Below are 22,654 nucleotides of genomic sequence, written 5' to 3'. Positions count from 1 at the left end.
CAGCGTTATTTATTTATTTAATTTGCGCTATTTTGTCGACCGTTAACATTCCACCCACCCGCAGCACCCTACCCCCCACATTTACATGCACCGGCCACTGCTGCTGTAGACAATGCTTGCAAAGGGATAATATGAAAACAGCTGATAAAGAGAGTATATCAATAATTAAATTTTAATAATAGAATGAGCAAACTATTCCTTTTACAAGAGCTAGTAAAAATAGTAATAATAGCAATAATAATAACAACAACAAAAATAAGAAGAATAATACTAATAATGATAATATAATAACACTAATAAAAATAATACCTGAAAAACGTCATAGGAATAATCAATTTGTGCGTGCCTCTTCCAAAATAATGCCCAGTTTCAAGCACTCCTAACTTTGCTATATAGTTCACAGCACCCTAAAAATGTAGGAATTCTGGTTGAATTGTTGTTAGATATACTCAAGAATGATATAATGATATACTGTATATATATATATATATATATATATATATATATATATATATATATATATATATATTCTCAACTATTACCTTGTTATTATGTGTTTCATGTCTCCATTGCTAACACAAGCCTTAATACCACTATTTCTTATTTGAGACAATTCTGTGTTATTACAAATCTTAGGCTTTTATAGACAAGTTCTAAGCATGATCACGGAAGCATTACTGTTAAGCTTTGATGTACTTATGACATGAGATGAAGTGGCTATTTGAATGGAATTTCGCATCCTGTGACAAGCTACTTATTCCCTGGTGTACGGTTATCCCATGTCTAAGCAACAACAAACGCTATTAAATACATCAAAAAAATATGTTTAAATAAAATTGATATAAAATTAGCAAACCTACGAATGAAAATATCCCCTGAAAAGAATTTCATTTGAGGAAGCTGCTCATTGTCTGTGAATCTCATTTTAACAGAGTTAATTAAAGACCAAACAAAGCCATGACTAATCATAGGAGTGGGTAACATCTGGAGCGTCAAAAATGTGGTCTACATTTGTGCAAATGTTCTCATCTTAGCAATGGCACATTGAAGTTAACTTGAACTATTCTATAAAACTCATAAAAACCATGAAGCTATCATACTTTATGCAGAATGTTGTTGCACATGCATAACTCAACAGGATCAATAAAAGCCCACCGTTTTGGAAATATCAGCAAATAATGAATGACACTCATTTTAAATAATGATAAAAAAAACTTTGCTTGTACATATTGGAAACTAAGCCTGGACAAGGTTGTAAGACCAGAGTTAATTCAAGAATGAATAAAGATCTTAGGGCCCGATGTACGACCCTTCCATTTTGCAAGTCGCAAATTGCGTCGTTTTTGCAACTACCAAAATGGAATGTACAACAGTGTCTCAGACAACAAACAACCTGCGCCATTAATATTCATGAGGCAGATCACAGTTTGCGACCCCATTGGGAATAGCCAGCACTCACAGGGATGGTGGTCTGCTGGGGTCAGCACATCACCATGTCTGTGACTGCTTTTTAAATAAAGGAAAACGGTTTTGCAATTAAAAAAGAAACGTGAACGTTTCTGTTTAATTTTTTAAGAGCAGGCAGTGATACTTAAGACCACTGCCTGCTCTTAAAAAATATTTGTGCTGCCAGTCACAAAGAGGAAGGGGACTCCTTCCCGTTTGCGAGTGGCTTACCACCTTTTTGAAATAGGTAGTAAACAGCGAGTGTTTTGCAACCGCAATTGCGGTCACAAAACAATTCATACACAGAAGTGCCACTCGCTATTAGAAAGGGACACCCTGGGCATGCCCTTCCTAATAGCGAGTTGTAAACCCTATTTTGCGAATTGGTAATAGGTTACTGATTTGCAAAATAGGGTTTGTACATTGCACGGACCTTTTTTGCGGTCGCAAATGGGCCGAATTCCCTTGTGCGACTGGAAAAAACTTACATCTTGCCCCTACTGTCTCTTTTTTAATCTCAGTAGGCTCTCAATTAATACATTTGTTGTAAGAAGAAATCTCTAGTCCAGATTAATTGAACCACAATATGTTCAAGGAGGCGTATGCAACTCACATCCTTAACAAATGTAAATAATGGAAATTTATGACTGGTCTCTAAGTTTTTACAGTCTGAGATAATTTCATGATTCTAATGGGCCATTAGTTTAGACTATAGATATATCTATAAAACGAATATTGCCAATTAAATATAATTTTCCAAATAGATTAGAGCAAATTCTCCATGGCACACAAAAAGTGAGGAACATTGGGGTACACCAAACAAGCCACTACTGAACCTGTTTTCTTCTATTTATAAGTTAGTTATATGCTAAACGTCCTACACCCCTGCACCACAAATGGCAAAAAAAACCTCCCTTTTATAAATGATCATGAGGTCTTAATATAGACTATTTCTTGAGTACAAAATGAAATACTGCCTCAAAGGGCTTGGTGAACTGAAGTCTCTTTCCTGTAACAAATTAGTCCATCAGCAAGTGAATGCTTTAATGTTGTCCATCACTCTGCCTAAGTTACGTTATGTTCTGTTGTATGTTACGTTATGCTATGTTACGTTATGCTATGCTATGCTATGTTCCATGTAGTTGTACAGCACACAACTCCCCCACTACGCTATGTTATGTTACATGTAGTTGTACAACACAAAATTCACCCAGGAGGGTATCCTGCTGCTGAAGCAAGAGCTATATGGGCCAAATCAGGGTCAGGGCTAGGTGAAGAGCCAGGTTCTCAGTGTGTGGTGGAATTCAATAACTGAGGAGGAGGGTCTGATGAGTAAGGGCAGATTGCTCCAGGCTTTAGGAGTAAGGCTGGAGAAGGCACAACCGCTGCATATGGTTTTGCAGTGTTGGGTGTGAGTAGGAGCCAGGCTGAACTGAGCTGTCTGGTGGGTTTGTGGGAGTGTATGCAGTTGTTGAGGTACGTGGGACCAATGTTCTGTAAAGCTTTGCATGTATGTGTGAGGAGTTTGAAGAGCAATTGTTTGTGGACTGTGATCCAGTGGAGCTCTTTGAGGTGCAAGGCGATGTAGGTGCTTTTGTTGGTGTTGTTCTGACTTTGTCTCAATCTGTGTTCAAGTTGCTTTCAGTAGCATTTGGTGAGCCTAATCTACGTGTACCAGCTTGCTTGCGGTCTGGTTCTCGTGGCTTTGTTAGCTCTGAGAGGAGCCAGGCTATCTGTGTAGGCAGTGATCTCTGCATTGAAGTTGGAGATAAATTTGGGGAGGTGCTTGTTGTGTCAAGGCTGGTGGTGTAGGACAAGACCAGGATTCGTCTGAGATCATGTTTCAGCCCTGTTGTGAAAAGTTGATGATGGTGTTTCTGCTGTGGTGTGTGAGGAGTATGCTGATGTTTATGAGGGTGTTGTTGGACAAGGTGATCGGTGTGGGCTTGACTATGATGAATTGCTGAAGCAGGTGAAGATGGGGTCCAGTAAGTAACTGAGTGGTAGTTGAGGTTAACCTGTGTATTGAGTTTGTATATTGAGACAAAGTTGTATTGATTACAATCCCAGCCCTGAAGAAGTCATAGGGTGACTTAACCTGAAGACGAAACAAGTGTTGGCTGGTGTGAGGCTGATATATCCCGGAATAAAGTGAAGACTTGATGAAAAGAGGACAACGATCTGACGACTAATACTTTACTCCTTTTGGGACACTAATGGTAATGTGCTCAGGGCACAGGATAACGTGTGTATAATTTGAGGATGCGGGGTTGACATCCTTACCCTGAGAGCACTAGGTACGAATGGATTTATAAACTTATGGGTACATAGCCTTTGTGCGCCTGATTACCCTATTCTCCCCCTTTAGCTGATAGTTGAGGTTGCCAAGGAGCGCTGAAGGAGGTGTATTCAAGCATCGGTGGGGGGCCGCAGTTAGTGTGTAATCTGGGAGGATGGTGTCCGAGGGGGCTGTTTAGGGTATATTATGCGGTCATGAGGAGTTTGAAGATCATGTGTTCCATGTTGCTGGTGTTGCCCTCCCAGGTGGTGGAACATTGGACGGATTCTTTGAAGATGTAGCGATTTTCCTCCAAGTCTGTTTCTCCTGTCCTGTCTTTGCTTGCAATCTTGTATCTGAGGGGAATTGCCATAATGATGATGAGGGCTGCCAAGGGAGTCAGCCAGGTTTCGGACAGGAAGAGCTGCTCCAGTGAGTAGTTGTGTAGCAGATCCCAAATATCTGTGGCAGGTTTAGTGAGGGAGTGAGTGTTGACTGTTGAGCAGTATGCAGGACAGGGAGGGGTGTGATGCACTGGAGGTCAGGTGTATGTGGTCATGTGTGGTGAGTGTATTGGGTGTTTGAGGTGCATGGGGGTTAAGGGGGGTTTTGGGTTGATGCTTGTGAAATGGTAAGTTGCATAGGAGAACGCAACTTCAGTGTTGGGCGACTAGGTGTGGCAGCAGTGTTTGGAGATGCAAATATGATTCAGGGCTCTTGGCATTGGGTACAGGTGGGGCACGGATGGGGCAAGATGGGCATGCCTTTGGCGTATAACAGCGAGCTCACTAAGCTTGTCGGCACTGAGCCTTCATTAAGTGAGAAACCTGTGATGTCACTTCCTGTGCAGATCCATGGTGGGAATTCCAGTGATATCACTTTCTGCGCAGATGGATGATGGGAAATTAGTCCACTTTCTTGGATTTGTCTTTTAGAGACAGGCTTGGCAGGAAACCAGTGATGGTACTTCCTGCATCGATGGATGATGGGAAAACCAGTGATATCACTTACTGTCCAGATGGATGACGGGAAAGCTTCTCGTAGAAAAACTCTTGCACTTAGTAGATTCGAAACTGAGGTTGTCCAAACATGATACATCACTATTTATCAAATTCTTAAGGACTTTAGCTATCTGATACATTAGGATAGTATCATCTTAATATTCTGTAATGGGATTGCTTTTTTACCCAATCTGGAACAGTCCTGCACACGATATCTCAAGATTGCCTCTAGATTTGTTTATAAGACAAAAAAAGGGGGTGGGCAGGATCAATCCTGGCAAATGTCTATGGCAAGTTTGAAACTCTCAGTACATTCTCCTCCACGTCTGCATCTGACTCTTGCTCTATAATTGTCATGCAAATGGCTGAAAAAGTCTGTTTTTATTCTGGCTCCACCACGACTGTGACCTTAACATTAAAAAACCAAAGACCTTTGGGTCTTTAGACATTAAGGAGACATGGTTATCATTGTACAATTAACCAACGGAAAATGATCCCCTTCCTAAATTAGATTTTTATGTTGGTAAAACCTGTGGGATCTGGCATTGCAGTTGAGTGACTTCAATCATAATAATCAGACCCTCCTTAGTCCTGCTGGTGCAGAATGGTGAGATATAAGCTGCATGAGAGATATAGCCATCTATCAGGGGTCACCCAAGTCTCTTGCAATAAAATAATAGTACATTTGCTAATAAGATTGATCCAGTCAACATCACAACCGATACTACAGAAGCATCATTTGCAAATCATAGATTATGAACTCAAAACTATAGACTGTCAAACTATCAAATTTACATAAATATCTCCCTAAGCATATTTTTTGTATTTAATCCCTAAAACCAGCAAAACTACCTCCTATATATTTTTGGACTCAGTCATTTAATATTTTAACCCAATCATATATTTGTGGCCAAGTGCTTGAGGTAGTTTTAACTGTAGAGATTTTAGTCATGTTTTTGTTGGTGTCTTTGTTCTTTGCAAAAGATCCTATAACTGTCTACATATTCACATGCTACAAGTGCATGATCCAAGTTAGAAGTATTTTTACTCTACTGAAGAGAGCTATGTGTCCTACTGAAGTGTGCCATGACCAATACATATGAAAAAGGCAAACCCGGGATAATCTTGTAATCCCTGACATATGTGGAATACCATGTTTAGGGAGTGGAAGTTATTACACACACTGGTGGATAAATGTTCATTTGCAGGTGAACCTGGTAGTGAGTTGCAAGTCACACAATGATACATTTCTGAAGTCCCAGAATACCACTGTATCCAGACATTTATGAAACCCATGGGGTCATAAGCTTTTACTAGAATACCATTTTTCAATGGTTTTCATTAAATACTCTCATCCATAATTTTCAGATTACTTACCTAATGGCATATTATACTTTTTTTAAAGACAAAAAAGATTTCTAGGAATGTGCAGCAGTTTACTTGGTTTCAACTACCTGCCTATTCCTTATCAGCCAAACATGAAATAAATATCTAGATACAGCAAATACGAGATATGGGGTTGTGTCAGTTTGAAGGATCCTATAGGCTTCCTCATTCCTAGTTCGGCCAAGCTTTCTACAGACAGGAATCAACCATTTTAATCATGCCCCTCTATACGCTGGAAATAATATAAAATGTAGGGTACATCCTCTATCTTATAACCAAACATTGGGCAGCCCAGTACACTAATATTTAGCGGTCCTGACCATTTGGACCTAAAACCATTCAGGGTTAAATATCCATATCTATCCCACTTTGCAACACGTGTTATCCATTGAATACATACTAAATGACTCTGGAAGTGCACTTCAGTGTGACATAACAAATGAAGTGTTGAAGGCAAGACAGTACCAATTCATCCCCTTAATTTCCCCTCAAAATGATGTTAATTTTAAGAACTATATTAAAGTGACGTGTAACAGGGTACATTTTGAGATGGGTATCAGTGCATTATTAAGTAGGAGTGGTCCACTGTGGATTGGTTCTTCTTTGTAAATGAAGTTCGCCTGCTCAGGGAAGATGCAAATCAATCAATGCCTTGAAAGGATAAGGGCCATCTCAAACAATTAATACATTTGCTTGTGTTTGAAAAAGAGAAGGCAGGAAAACTAGGTTTGATTAAATCTCAACCAGTAAAAAAGTATACATTTGCTGTCAAAAAGATTACATTTTCACAGAACAAGGAACACTGAACAAACACAGCTTACTCTTAATGCCAGTGAGAAATAGTGTGGAGTGTTTCACACATCTGACCTACATTGGACACAAGAGACTGGTGTTAAAATCTGAAAAACGTGAGTCTGCTCTCAGGTAACCAAGCTATTATTGCGGTACCACCAGAACAAACTAAACATTTGGTCCACAATTTGGGTTTCTACCTTGACCAGAATCTATATCTATTGGCTCACGTCACCGACCATTTGTCGACCTGTTTCCTGCTGCTGAAACTCTTCATGAGATTCCCTTGTTTCTGCTGGCTCACACTCAACACTTGGTAACTCAGGCTACAGTATTAAGCTATCTAGACTACTGCAAATCGCTTTTACTGGGATCGTCTGCATTTTTCCTTCATGCGCTTCAGTCTATTCAAAATACAGTTACTCACTTCACGTTGTAGCTGCCCATGAGAGCTTTTGTATTCTTTGAAATATCTTGGTTGGCTACCTCTTCAAATCAACAAACAAGTCCCCTTCAAGGCCAGGTGTAAGGTCTTCCGTGTGTTCAGTGCAATTTATTTGCAAGAGTTTCCTGGCCAGGCAGCCAAGTGTTCTGTGTAATGGTGGAAAGGATAAGTAACTCTTTTCAGTTGCATTGTAGAATTTTTGACCAACTCCTTCCTATCTAAAAAGCTTTCATAAATTGCTCCTGCACTCCTGCCCTTGTCCTCTGTCAATTTCTCAGATTTCATAGCACCAAGACACCTTTCATTCAGCTGCTCACACTATTACATTACATGCTGCTCAAGAAACAGAATGCAAATGAACTTGAGATTTTTAACTGTTGACCCTGACACACATGCTTAGCATGCATATGGGCACCAAGTTGTTATTATAGGGTTCCACTGTGTTTTTTCTGGCTTGCAGCTTTGTAATGATTGGGGCAAGGCATTTCAGCAACCTGAGCATTGTGAAATTAAAAGAGAATTGAGGGCAGAAAATTGGTTGTGGTTTTAGGGACTTTGGTGGGCTTCTTTGGTTCTTTTGAGTTTAATTACATAAATCATGTAAGAAAGTGAATTATTAATTAGGGTGAATGGTAGTCTGCCTCAAATAATAAAATGACCAACTTGTTAGGTCCAACACAAGGTTTCAATAATTCAAACCTCATATCAACCCTAGGAGCTATTGCGCAGAGAAGGCAGACTTAAATTAGAGAACCTGTGTGAAGCATTTAGAATACCAAAACAGTTAAAAAGTTAAAACCCAACACAATAAAATCCCACTGCAAGAGTAGAAATATAATAAAACGTAATCAACAAAATGACAATAGAACAATAAAAATCCAATAGGGAAACTATTGACACACATTTTTAAAGAATTAGGGCAAAAGGTAACAAGAAAAAGTAAAATGACAATCAGCTATCATTGTTCATGGTCGACAGGAACCTAGGTGCGATTTCAGACTGACCTCAATGGAGAATGGGTCAGATACACCAAGCAGCTTCTACTAGGTTACCTTCTGACATAGGGCCGGATTACTAGTTCGGCAGTCCTGGAATGGCCCGCCACTCCAGGCCCCAGCATCAGGACTGCCAAACCCGTAGTCAGACTACCCGCCAGATTAGAAGTTTTCTCCTGGTCTAGTGGCTGCCCTTTGGCGTTCGCATGGCAATGCCTATTAAAAAGGCACCACAATGGGAAAGCCAAAGCCAGTTCCAGCACGGCATGGACTGTAAACTCCATGTCGTACTGGAAAAGGTGGTGAAAGCACACAGGGGGCACACAACAGGTGCCCCCTGCAGGCGCCCCTTAGTCCTGAGGCACAGTTTTCATTCTGGTCTCACCGCCATTGAAACTTTGGCAGTGACGAAATCCCAAATATGCTTGACGGTGCCACATGGGGCACTGCAAAGCATATTGGAGCCTCTTACCACGCGCCACCACCTGGGATCTCGAATTCCTGGCGTTTGTCACAGTCTTGTGGAGGTAGGACCGCAGCACTCAAAATGCGGCAATCTGACCACCAGTGAGACAGTTCCCACCACTGCACCACAAGTATGACGGTCCTATGAACTGCTGTACTCGTAATCAGGCCTTTAGTCTCTGAAATGTAAGTCAGAATCTTCCAGCAGGGCAAGGTAGCAGGCTGTATCCGACAGGGAAGTCCTCTAATTATCCAAGTTCCTTTGACACCTTCGCCCAGTTATGATTTATACCTTCAGAGTTAACCTTTTTCTGAGCTTGAATTTCTTAAGCTTGGCAAGACAGCAGTCAGTATCTGGGAAATATGCACTATAATTGAATAGGCGTGCTTGAACAGTCCACTATACTGGATTTTCAGGCTGCAAAATGCTCCAAGAAGAACGAACCTAATTATCTTACCCAATCAGGTTGCTCTTTTGATGGGTTCACTTAGGCGTTTGGTGCCTGTCTTCCTGAGGTCTGGAAGCCCAACATTGTTCTAAGTCTACATTTTCCACAAATATAAGAATAAGTCCTTTGGGCACAACTAAGGTTCTCAGGAACTCAGGGACAACATTTAGGGATCAGTACTCACTTCACCAGAGGCCATGAGTAGGGCCCAGTCCTCTTCCAGTTGTCACTGGTCACTTTTTATATCTTTGTAGCTTAACAGGAGGTCAGCCAACTGACCCTTGGAGTTCACTTCTTTGCCATTGGTGAAGTGGAAACAGGTCTAACTATTTAGGTCTCCTCGCAGGTTTCAGACAGCAGATTCCTGGGCACTCTCTAACCAATGGGGAATAAATTCCAGGTGGCAAACCTACCCACTTTTACAGCACATCCGGTTTACCTTTCTGCACATTATCCCAGAGTGCATTATTTTAAGTGAATACAATATGACAAAGGCCTTGTGGTGTTCGAGGGAGCTTCTTTGACAGCCAGGTGTATGTTTAGGGAAATAAGCAGTCCTCTCCTCTAAACCACACCAAACTGGTTCTGGGACCAGCTTCTCTTCCCATTAGGACAGCGCCAGGCTAGCTACCTTGTGTCCTGGGATCAAGGAATTTCTCCCTCCCAGGTCACCAAACCATGAATGGACAGGCCCCACTTGTATGCCTTTCAAGTTAATGAAGTTCCTGTAACCTCCACATGTGCCCTTCCTGAACTAAAAGGGATCATGTGCTCTACACCCAGGCTATCCGGATACCTAACATAGGCCATTGTACTGCACTGGGAGCAGGTTTTAAACTTCATTAAGGTTAACCACTGTCAGGGCAGCTGCTGAAAGTCTAATGCGAATTATCACCCAAAGCCTCAGGATTTCTTCTTTAGTCTTTAGCTTTCTAAAAGTTACCTTACCCAAACATTTAGTGAAAATCTAGCTTTAACATTGTATTGGATTTTTAATAAAGATTAAAAATAGTGTTTGAACCATTTCTCGAACTTGTCCGAAACCTAAGATAAGATAATTCATATTTATTCTGTACTCTAGTTTTCCTCAATGGACTGCTAAAGTCTTCCAGTTTGAAGAAATATTTTGAGGACTTGTTACAGTAGGCACATGGTAAAATTAAGTTTCTTCTGTTCCCACTTTAAGTACCATGCATCCTACCTTGAGTGCTGCAAGGCTTATATAGGGGTGACTTGTTAATATTTTAAAATAAGGGGTTTACATGTCAAAACAAGCTACTACAGATCGGACTGCAGGTTTAAACTACAGTAGTCATGCTACATTGTTAGGCCTGAAGCCATGTTTTCCTTGTCACACTAGTGAATGGCACGTTAAGTGCTATAGTACACAGGTGACATTTAAATTTCCATGGCATGGGTGTAGTTTCGATATCAAATACTGTGGCCCTACAGGAGAGTTAAATATGTCATAAAGGAATTACTCATTTGTTTCAGGTGACAGAAATCATACACGGGGCATTGGAGAAAAGTGTCCCAGTGAGCAGAGTCTAAAACCCTGAAGTAAAATTCAACAAATATGGGGTTGATGATGCAAAATGGGGTATTTTCTCACAAACTCCAGCCAGATTGTCTTATGGAAAACAAAAGAGAAAGATCCTAATCGTGAACCGATAAAAATTGGGACCCATTATGCATCTCTCCTAGTGCTGGGCTGGAGTTTAAAGAATAAAATAATTAGTTATGCAATTGTCCATGGGTGATGATCAGCCCAGAGCCAAACAAATGGTAACAACTAGTTACTTTAGAGTTTTACATGGGAATACCGAAGTGCATGCATCTGAACATGTGGAGGTGTGGGGTGTGTGTATGTGTGTGTTTAAACACTTGTTTATGTGTCTATATGACTTAGTAAATAATGGATGCTATTGACTGACATATGAGGTGTATCTTATGGCACATGATTCCATAAGTAGCCACATGATGGCAAAAATAACCAAATAATGGAGCATCTAGTAACTCCCTGCCAATGACAGCCATATTATGTTGGTGCTTTGGCATGGGGAAAGGATGGCCATACAATGAGATACATGCTCCAAGATGTCAATGACTGACATTCAAAGGAAACGTGTTCAAATTCAGAAAATCAGGATGTTTCTGTTTTACGATGGTATAAATGGAGCTTCATCAAGCAAGGAATAATTCCCTTCTAAGACCCAAGGTCTGATGGAATCCCCTGGATTTATATAACTAGAACATAGGTCTTTTGAATCACCTAAATTCTAGGTTCAGCCAATATATTGCACCGGATACCCACCCAATACCACATCCCGAACAGATCATGGGTAGGTGGGACGGACAGCTTCCAGAGTGCAAGTTGAGATAGGTAACTGCTGGCGGCCTCCAGAGCTCAGATATTAAACTTACCTCATGGCAGGTACAACTTCCCATGCCCTTGCTCATCTCCTAGGGGGAGAGTTGGACGAAGATACCTTTGGCATCCATGCTGTTACCTTCTCTTTCCATATTCCTCTAGTGAGATTTGTGGAATATTATTCTGCCCATTTAAAGATATCCACCATTTCAATAGCCTCGATAATATGCTTTCCAATCCAATATCATGATGATATTTCCTGTGAGGTATTTCCTGTTGTTAATGTACAAAACAAACAGTTTTTTTTACTCTTTGCATCACAATCCTTTGTTATTTCTTTCGATGCGTTTCGTTCCACTTGACCTACTGTGGGTTTCCTTGAGTGTCAGTTCTCTATTCTCTAGCTTGTGGTTGCTATGGATAGTCCTCCCAGTCATCCTGTGTTCCTTGGTGGTGAAGTATCTTTCTTGTAGATTGTCTAGGTTCCTTCTGGAACTTGGCTGCCATCTTTGGAAGCTCTATGCTCTTGGGCTTTTACCTCCAGTGGGGACTCCTTCTGAAAGCTTACGCACAATCAAGTGTCAACGGCATCATAGCTACTGGAAGGGTCGCCCTTACTTCTAGCAGAGCAAGACTGTTAAAACCTGGGCTTCCCAACCTTCCCGAAGTCAGAGGTCCCTAGTTATGTGTCAGTGCCCTGACAGATTGTGCCACCCAAGATGCAGTCTTGGTTTGGAAGATATGGTTCATCAGGCTAAGGACTTGATCCAGGCGATCCATCAATAAACCCAAGAATTACAACTGAGCAATCATAAATTAGCCCTATGACAAGCTTTTGTCACAAGACCCTGCAATGCTCCTATTGTTTCCTCTGCTACTCCATGCGTTGTTGAAGATCCTAACGGTGTTTGTCAACTTTCGCCCTGCTCAGTTTTCACAGAATAGGACTAAGGTTGGTTATCTAATCAGTGCCTTGTCAGGACCAGTCCTATCCTGGATGACCCTTTTAGTATCCGCTGAAGATCCCTTTCAGATTATTAAGGCTTCCTGACAATTTTCAAACAGATGTTTAAGGGACCTGACCTTGAGTTCTCTGCTGAAGAAGCCCTCATTCGGGAAGTAGGTCAAGACACCCTGACCTATAGTACCAGTTTTTGCCAACGAGCAGTAGAACTTTCATGTGTAAAACCTGACCTACCCAAAACCAGAGGTCCCCTGTTAGGCATCAGTCCCATGACACAGTAGTTTAACTATTCCTAAACCCTGGTAACATTCTCTGATAACTCCTATTTTAAAAAAAGGAGATGGGGATCCTCATTTATACCACATAATTTCCTTGATCAATTCCATTGTGAAGATCATATAAAAGGTTGTCATGTAAACAATTTTAATGTGGGCAATGGATAATAATAACTTGGTGAAAGTACAGTATGGCTTTAGAGGTGGCACAGGAACCACAGAACAATGTCTCAATCTGCATCTTATAATAATGAAATGCACAATAATTGCTGGTGTGTAGCAGCACCTGGTATTTATGGAATATAGCTCCTCATTTTATTGCATGAATATAGCTAAACTGTGGCCTATGCTAGCTTTTGTTGGAGTTGTTGGATACATTTTGATTTTATTACAGCGTTTTCATTCCTATTTATCAGCTAGAGTAAGATTTGGCAATGAGCGAGAAAACACTATTGAGTTTGTCTTAGACACAATAGTCCTATAGGGATGTGCATTAGCCATTGATGTATTTTCATTTTTTATATCAATGGCCTGGAAAGCGCACTAATGGAGTTAAAACAGGCTATCCCAGAAGCAAGTAAGTAAGAATGACCCATTCTCCTTCATGTATGTGCCAGAACAGTCATCAGATTACAAACATTATTAGAAAGGTATTTTTCCTTTATGAGCTGGATTTAAAAAAACAAGTCAAAATCATTTGTTATGCCTTTGAGTCCAAGGTCAAATAACTGCTATTGATAATGGTTGCATGCTAGATAACATATCTGCCGTCCCTTTTATGTGATTTTTGATAGACTAGGCAATGTGGGTGATTTCCTTTGTTCAAAAAGGCTACAGTTTTTACGGAGTCAGAGCACTATTTGTGCTGCATACCATAAAATTGTATGATTAATATTATTACACTTAAGGGGTTATGACTATGTTGGTCGTAAGGCCTTTGACCTCAGGTTGAAGGCCATACAGTTTCAATTCCGACTGGCTGATTATTTATGATACAGCCGGTCGGAATTGAAACCGGTTGGTCATTCCAGCTGGCTTCCGACAGGCTCCAGGATTTGTTAAATATTTAAGATATGACATACAAAAATGAATTTTAACAAATTATTATTTATTGTTCTTGTTTTAATTGTGATTGTGTTTTTAAGGCTTTTTGAAACTGAAATAAATTGCTTTGACTGACTGAATCTGGACTGATAAGTTAAGAAGCTATCTGGCAGCTTGATTCTGGAATTTTTACTGTAAGAAAAATGCAAGGCCTAAGGACTGATCAAACGTATACTCTTTTTTTTTTACATCAACATAGTACTAGGGAGATAATGGTCTCAGCTTTCTGTGTGAAGCCTAAGTAATGACAATTTGACAAATGCATCTAACAGAAGCTGCATTTGGACACTTGATGTACTTGTAATAAAAGAGATTAGAGTCTGTGATCATTGTTATGTTACTTACTGAAGTTGCATGAATTGCTAGGAGGCCTCATTGCAGTCCCCAGATGGTTAAAGTGTGATAGTTGGGTGATGTACTACAAGCAGATATATCTGTTTTTGATGTGTTTAGCTAGAGATGGTTAGCTAGTGCTACACCCATTAGATTTTCTGAAGCCCAAAAGAAAAGCTTCACATTTTGAAGGAGAGGAAACTAACTAGCAAGTGTCTCTCCCTTCTCCCACTGTGTTATGCTCATGTGAAGCTCGGGTGCTAGGAGTCAGGAGCGGTCACAGGGCCTCTTACATGTTCAGGTGATATTGAAGAGCCTGACCCAACCATAAAATTAGTACAAGACTCAGTGCCCTGTGACATTGCTAATCGGTTCCACAGTGCATGTTCTCTAGCCCTAAGATGTTTTGGTAAAATTGACTTAATCCAAGAAACTTAAATGTCATTTGTGGGCTAGTGAGTACATTAACAACAACTTAATATATGACAAAAATATATGTTTGCTAGGAGCACCACTTTGCTCTGGCTGGGCTGACACTTAAAGGCACTGCTGTGTCTCCTGGCAGGGAAAAGTGATCTTGTCATGTAGGGGAAGCCTACTTTTACATATTCGTCAGTCAGCCCTAAAGTGTGTCTTGTATAGCAACCGGGCAGAGTGGCACTACATGAAAACAGGACACATTACATATTGGGATTGATGTACTCTGACAGTGAAATAAAGCCCCAAAGCACTTTCACTGTATAGGCATTGCTAGATTTTTCCTTGAACAGGCCTAAGGGATTTAAAATCATTATTTGCTGTCTCTGCTCAGTAAAATGCTAATAACATGCTTCAAAGTTAATATTTAGTGCATTTTCAAAATTGCATTTAATAGTGAAATCAGAGTATTGATAGTTTAACTGGAAAAATAACTTTGTACATATATATTTACCGCTGAATGAGCCAAAACTGTCTTAAATCCAATATTTCAACTTAGTCCCTCCAGAGGTAGAACATATATCCTTGGCTTTGGAATTACCAGTCCTGTCTCAGAAGACAACACCTTGCCTCTTATACCAGGATGAGTAGATAGCAGTTAACCTCTGACCACTTAGCAGTGATAAGCCTTCTGGGAGTAGACAGGAGAGTAGGCGTAATAAAGGGCAGCTTTAGTGCTAACTATTTTGACTTGGAAATGCCAGAAAAAAAATTATTATTGGGACCCTCCTGCCAGATGGGAGAAGAGCTCAACTAAATAGGACTGTGGGTAAGAAGCAGAAGGCAGGTTTGCCTATTTGCAGATGAGCTTTGGTATCTTGAATCTGGGGCCCTGGTTCATATTTTTTGTTTTTTTAGTATGGTCAAAATTTTGCATAAAGAGGTGTAGTGACTTCATGAAAATAGTTTGGATTAGGTTAATTTCTCCAATCACTGGTTAGAGTATAGAGTAAATGTGGAACCCTCAACCACCAACTTCTTAGACCATTCATGCATCTGGGAAGGCTCTGCCTGAATTTAAGGGCTCCACTGGTGAAGACACCTGATGGAAGAAGAAGATTCACTGGAACTACTGAATCAAAGGGACTGGAAGTGATCACGAAGGGTCATGTAATTGCCCTCTTGTTTGTTTCCTTTGAGGACACCGAAAACAGAAGGACTACTGACACAAAGAAAGAACAGCTCAACACAGAAGACTGGGCTTTCCAGTATATCTGGCTGGAGAGAAACCTGATGCGAGGAAGCCTGCCCTGAGAAGCCAGATGCTGCAGGACTGACAAACAGGAACCTTTCGAGCACTTTGAAAGAAAATGAGAGTTAGTAATTGTTTCTAACTCCAGAGAATCGGGACAAGGCGCAGATGCTTAACCATGCAGATCACACCCATGGTGATTAGGTAAACCAGTTTATTCTGCTCTGAGCTTTTTGCTCATGAAGACTTGCCCAGTTATAGCTTCCAGGCACGTCTCAAAGGAAGACACTGACTTCCAAAAAAGTGACTACGTCCAAATTTAAAACCTTGAAATAAGTTGAAGTAGCTATTCAAACTAAAAAGCGTCTGTGGTGGCTTTGTATTCCAGGTTTGTCCCTCTTGGAGATTTGGGCAACATACTCAATGGCTTCAGCAGAAGCTCGAGAATGATGTATCTGACTTCGTGGGACCTTTGCTTGCCACCACCATGGTCCCTACCTGTATGAATATTTTGACATCCATTTCAGAGAATAAGGGTCAGATATACAGAGAGTATGCTCACAAAACGTTGTTGCAAATTTCACACTGACTATTTGCAGTCAGACTCTGATTTTTATATTAATAGGTTGCACCTCAAAATCCCCATTTACATGAGGTTTCAGAATGACCTGCCTAATGAATATTAATTGGGCAGTTAACAATATGCAACACCTTGTAATTGGAAACAGACACAGGGTTGGTAGCCTGCAAGGGACATCAGACCACCATTCCTGTGTTTGAATTCTCAAATAGAAAACGTTTTGTTAAAACAGCCCATGTTCCTTAAAGAAAATTGTGCTGCTTTAAAAAAATATAAAAAAATTCCATTTGGGAAAACATCAGGGTGAAACGACAATGATCCATGGACCCATGACTACTCCCCCGAGGCTGTCAACATTATTCCAAAAGGGAAGGGAGACACAATACCCACCGAGAACCAGTTATTACTTCTTTTGATATGGAGGTAACTGTTCATTGGTTTAGGACTAGACTTGTGAATATGAATGGCTACAAAATACACACTCGTATATTGGGTTCAGTATATACGAAACTGACCGGCGCCCCCCGCGCATAGAGGCGGGGCGCCCTTAGTAGCGCCACGGGACTGGACCTTCCCCCAGGGCAGAAAAGGGGGGTGAACGAAGTGACGTCATCAGGGCGCGCTGAAAGGCTATTTGAATCCGCACCCCGCAATCTTCAGCCTCTTTGTCCCTTTGAACCTCCGGCAAGCTGCAGGGGCACATCGTCGACGTGGAGGGAGTTCGAGTCGGCGGAGTGTTGCGTGTGGCACAGGAGGTTTGAGGGGGCCTAGGCGTAGCTCGCCCACATGGGGTCTGTCGCGATAGTGTATTTAATTAATTATTTCATTTTGGAGCGCGATGCGTCCCGCTGCCATTTGCGGGGGACGCGCCGTTGTTTTGCGTGTATTTCCGTGGAGCATACCACCCTGAATGCGCCCGATCTCGTCCGATCTCGGAAGCTAAGCAGGGTCGGGCTTGGTTAGTACTTGGATGGGAGACCGCATGGGAACACCAGGTGCTGTAGGCATTTAAAACAAAGATGAAACCAGCGGTGGGTGCACGCGCGCTGGTGGTGTAAAATTAGCATAACATTTTTGATAAAGGCCGCGTGGCAATATGAACCATACTGTTTGTACTGCGAGGCGTCTCGCTGCGATATGCGAGGAGACGCCCCCCCTCCCTTTTGTTGTCGAGGGTATTCGCGCTAAAGTTTTTCGAATAATAATGCGTTTTACACATACTGGAGTGTCAGATGCGGGGACGCGCCGATGTTTCGCGCGTATTTCCTATAAAAGGCAGCGTTTTCATAGGAACCTTACTGTTATTAGTGCGAGGCGTCTCGCTGCGATAGGCAAGGGGACGCCCCCCCCCTTCCTTGTTGTCGAGTGTATTCGTGCTAAAAGTTTTGGGAACAATATTGCGTTGCACATAATGGAGTGTCTGGTCGGTTGCCGTGATGCGGCCCGTGGTGAGAGGCAGTGGGTTCGAACAATTTGGCCGTTCGCACCCATAGTTGTTGGTGCAATTGTTTGGTGAAGCAGCGGCTATACCGCGCTACATCTAGGCATTCGGTGCTTGCCATATTATTTCACCAATTGATCACTCCCCCGCTTACCCACGCAGGCAGTGGGAGCGGCTCGCGGTTGGATTTTTCCTTAGAGCCTGATGAGGCGAGGTAAAGACACCCTTGAGATAAGTTCATGGTCCTCCAACTTCTACACAGGGGGGTCGAGCCCTGTATGGCGGCGGTGGAGCGATACTATCCACGCAGCTCAGGAGGCGCGGTTCGCCTAAAATAGCCAGAAGTTAGCTCACAGGTACAGAGGGGGGCCGCCCCGTAGCGGGTAAGATGTGGCTAAGATGTGGCTTGCGGTGAGAGGCGGCCCTCGGCTTTCGCATCGCTTGCGCTTCATGTCAAAGTCATTAGCCCGGATCTTGGTATATATTCTACTTACGATTGGGAATGTTGCTTTCTTAATGCGCTGCATGCCAAAGAACTTTTTCAGGGCACCATTAGATCTGCCAGTGCGCGTCATGCAAAGAACTTTTCAAGGCATCATAGTCCGGTGATTTGTTCTTCTGTATCCTTGCTGTGAACGCGTATGTATAACAACATATATAGCGGAGGTAGTTGTATTACATAATATTAGAAGTCTTGCGCATCATGCCGCCGGCTTCCGGTATTTGCTGTTATTTATTGTCCTGGAACTGTAAGTTGTGTACCGGTGGGTGATTTACAGTGACTTACTTATATCATAATAATTAGCATAAGATGTAAAGCAATATGTCTAATCATGGTAGTCGTTTCTCAGGGTATCAGAAGTCGTTGCTGGGCATCATGCCGTCGGCTCCCTGGACTTGCTGTACATCCATGCGTCATGCTTGGGTGGAACGGGAGAGTCGGACGAGGCAGAGGTATTAAACATATGCAGTCAGGTTACAGGGGTGGATTGGTAGAAGTCCCTAATGTGCCATCATTTTGCGCAGTCCAAGTTCATGAATTAACTGTTTCGCCTGTAATTAGGCCCGCTAAACCAGTCTTAGATGATTGGGTATTCTAAGGGGCCATTCGTAATAACACTGGTCATTCATTCGCTTTTAGTGGGCATGCGCTGCGCATGGAAGTTCATCCCATTCCTGCAACTGGGGGTTTCAGCATACTTTTACACCGTCGGGAATTAACGACTTCATCGATCTTTAGGAAAGCGCATTAATTGTGCGGTGCGGTTATTATTGGCCAGCAAAACCCGTCGGGGCTGACGGGGTAGTCCATAGGGGTCACTCAGGCACACCCAGCTGACATGCACTGCATGTTAAAGTACATCTCATTGCTGCAAAGGGTGTTTAAACACACTGGGTCTGTGTCTCCAGTCAGTTCCCACGGTTAAGGAGTCATGCTGTTCTTATATACATTTCAAATTGAGACAGGGAGTTACTTTTTCAGTTTATCTGCACCTGAATTATTGGCCTGCCATGGAAGCTGTACACTTGCATTGTTTAAGGTCCCGGGTGCCATTCCCGGCGGGCGCACCAATGCATACAAAGGCCGCATGCTAATAGCGGGTATTCTTACTGGTGGGTGTACAATTTATGCCAATTGGCGCGGTAGCACACCGCTGCGCACAGCAACTGCACGCTAGTAGAGGGCATTGCTTCCGGGTGGGCGTACGCTTATTACCACTCTCGGTACATTTCAAGGAGTCAGTGGGATAGGGGCTGCACATGGAAATACTGAGAGCTGACCCAGCCCAGTTTCAATAGGCGCCGGATGGTACCTGAATCCACACGCTATAGGTCACCTGGTACAATGCATATACAAGTTCTCTAAACAGCAGGATTTGCGGGCTGGCTTTCCTTCATTGATAAGGTACACGTTAGAATAGGCTTTTGCAATCACAGCTGAACAGAACTTTGCGTACTCGGGTAGCTCCCATTACACCAACTCCAGTAAGGTTATGTAGTCCAGTTGGAACTCTGTAGATCTAAAACCGGACAATGTTGTTATGTTAAAGGCAGCACATACTCATTTCCGTTTTATGTTACCAGCAATAAGGAAATCAGCCATTGGTCTCAGTCACTTTTAGTACGTTTGGTCCCAATACTCCCGTCAGGGGCAATAACCAAGTTTCCTGGGGGTAACACGGTACGGTTAAAATTGCCAGTCATAATGGTCCTGGTGGCTAAGTCTCTGAGGAATGTATAGCAGCTTGTTTACCTTATAATCTCTTGATTTACCAAAATGAAAAGACACTACACAGGTATTTATGTCAAATATATAGGTATTTATTGCTAAATATACTCTACGAATCACTTGATGAGATTAGAGCCAGGTAAACATTTAAAGATCAACAATTCTCAATAAATGAAGGACAAAAATGGCTGTAGCCCTAGGGGCTTGCTCATGGTGCTGCTAAGAAGTCAGGAAACAGATGACATTTTTTCTGCTTACAATTACCCTTGAGCCGCTAGTGCGGGGGAACCAATTCTGGCATGGATGTAGTTTCTTGTTATGTTTTCACGGTGATGCCAATAAGTGTTAGGAGACAGTGGAAAAACATTCTCGAGGCCTGGTTGCAGGAGGACACTTATGAAACCCAAATTTACAATCACCAGTTCGTGCCGATATGGAACAGATAATTTATTCCTTTCACGTTGGTGTCTTCTGCGAGGGACATAATAACTGTTAGGGTAGTAGTCAGTTTGGGGCGGAACGGTGAGTATTGTGGCGTGGGCTACCGGGTCTGATTAGTTACCAGGCAATAAATTAAATCATCCAGCCGCTGCTTCCCTCGACCAAGGGCAACGCCATCTTCACATAGTGTAGGCCATGCGGGGGGGGGGGGAATTAATATAAAGAAGCACATAGCAGAGGATACGGTAACCGGAGGCTCCCTGGTAAAGATGGTTATGGGGTACAAGGTACAAACTTCACCTCGGGCACAGGGTAATTACCCGGCAGGTGCTACATTATCATGGTAACTCAGCCATTTATACCCCTGTGGCAGCCTGCAACCACAGGTCGTAACAGTAAGGGGCGAAGCAAAAGCAGCCTATTTATACCCCCGTGGCGGCCTATAACCACAGGTCCTAACCAGTAAGGGGCAAAGCAACACCTCTCACAAAGGGAGCAGCCTTGTCAGTGGGGGGAGCAATAGCTCAGAGGGTGGCAGTGCAGGAGTCCAGCCCAGCGCAAGTCCGGTCAAGAAGGTCTGTTGATGGACACAAAATAGGTAGCATAGCTGAGTGGTTTTAGGCTCAAGGAGGTGCCTGGTTGGTAAGTAGCTATGAATGATGTCAACAGGTAACGGTATGGGGCAGTAGTTCTTCTTTGTCTGGCTGGCGACAAACGGGACTGACCTGCTGGTAGTCCCGGACGTCACCTGACTGGTGACAGAGTTCGGACCCCTGGGGTCCTGGTCTTCATGGGCATATCGAAGAGGCATACCGGAGAGGCTCGGGAGAGTACACTTAGGGTTGCACTAAGGTTGCAGGCATCCCGGTGGGCAGATTTGCTATTGTAGGCCCTAAGGGACTAGTTTCCTTGGGGAGGGAGGTGGATATCATAAAGTAAAAACAGGAGATAGCGTTGGGCCTTCCCAACTAGGTGGGCATTAAGAGAGGCTTCTGGACAATATGCCTGCTACTGAGGTTAGTTGCCAAGATATTTATCTAACGCATTCTTGGGCCTGGTAAATTATCACTTGACTGTAAGAGGGAGCGCTATTACGCCACCGCTCAATGACCATTGGTCTGAAGGGAAGTTTCTATATGTGGTCGGTAGGATAACGCAGGCAGTATAAGTTAAAGGGGTTCTGGTTAAGGCCAAGGACAAGCTAGGGAAGAAAGTGATACGGGCGACCAGTAAGAGGAAGGCAGCGGGTCCAACACTTCCTCCGCTGTCCCGGGAGTCCAAGGGAGTCTAATTGGGTGGCGCTAGCATCTAGGCACCCGTACGGGCGGAAATTTTATGGAGGGCCTGGGATAGTAGTTCCCTTTAGGATAACGGTGGAGGAAATACAGCTGGTGACAGGTTCCGGGCAGGGGGTCATGGATTAATTCAGGGCAAACAGGAGATAGTGTAAACTAGTCTCTTCACAATTCGATAGTCACTGAAAGGGGGCAGGTAATGCATCACAGGACGGCCCAGATAACAAAAGAGAGAGGTGGAATCAGGGTGGAGGTCATAATTTTGGTAGACGGGCAGTGGGTCATATAAACAATGCTAGGGGCGATTTGGGAGCACAGTTATCGCGGGGGGAGGGCGAGCGTGCCAGGGAGCTTCTCGCCCTGTGGCGGTTAAACAACTGGATGGCCCCCAGAAAGGGGTAGGAGCCACATGTGCAGAGGGTAGGCGGAAGGGGGGATTGGCCTGCTGGTGGTCCCTGACTCTTCTGCCCTAACCCACAACCTATGGACTGAGGTGAACCCTGGGGAGGCTGCCTGAGTGCAGGTACCCCGGTGGGCATGCCAGTGTGCCATGAGGGGCCCTGGTTTACAAGTAGTGCAACTGTTCGCTGTAGCGCGTTGGGGCCTCCTGGCACAATGTGCACAGCAGAGTGGGGGCTTGGTGGGCCGAGATGGCCAAGTTCAAGTGTATGGCCAAGTTCAAGAGTTCAAATGT

At 43.0% G+C, this 22,654-nt stretch overlaps 1 protein-coding gene and 1 pseudogene across 14 annotated transcripts in view; one reads left to right on the top strand and one right to left on the bottom strand.

Annotated features, from left to right (window-relative positions):
- The window catches only part of DMD (dystrophin), a 7,596,173-nt gene that overhangs the window by 2,829,321 nt on the left and 4,744,198 nt on the right, over nt 1–22,654 (bottom strand). The window lies entirely within an intron of this gene.
- Nucleotides 17,441–17,560, top strand: LOC146805274 (5S ribosomal RNA; annotated as a pseudogene).

Source organism: Triturus cristatus, chromosome 8, assembly GCF_964204655.1.
Source record: "Triturus cristatus chromosome 8, aTriCri1.1, whole genome shotgun sequence".
Lineage (NCBI taxonomy): Eukaryota > Metazoa > Chordata > Amphibia > Caudata > Salamandridae > Triturus > Triturus cristatus.
The sequence above is the reverse complement of the archived record's forward strand: the minus strand, read 5'-3'. Positions and strand labels throughout refer to the sequence as shown.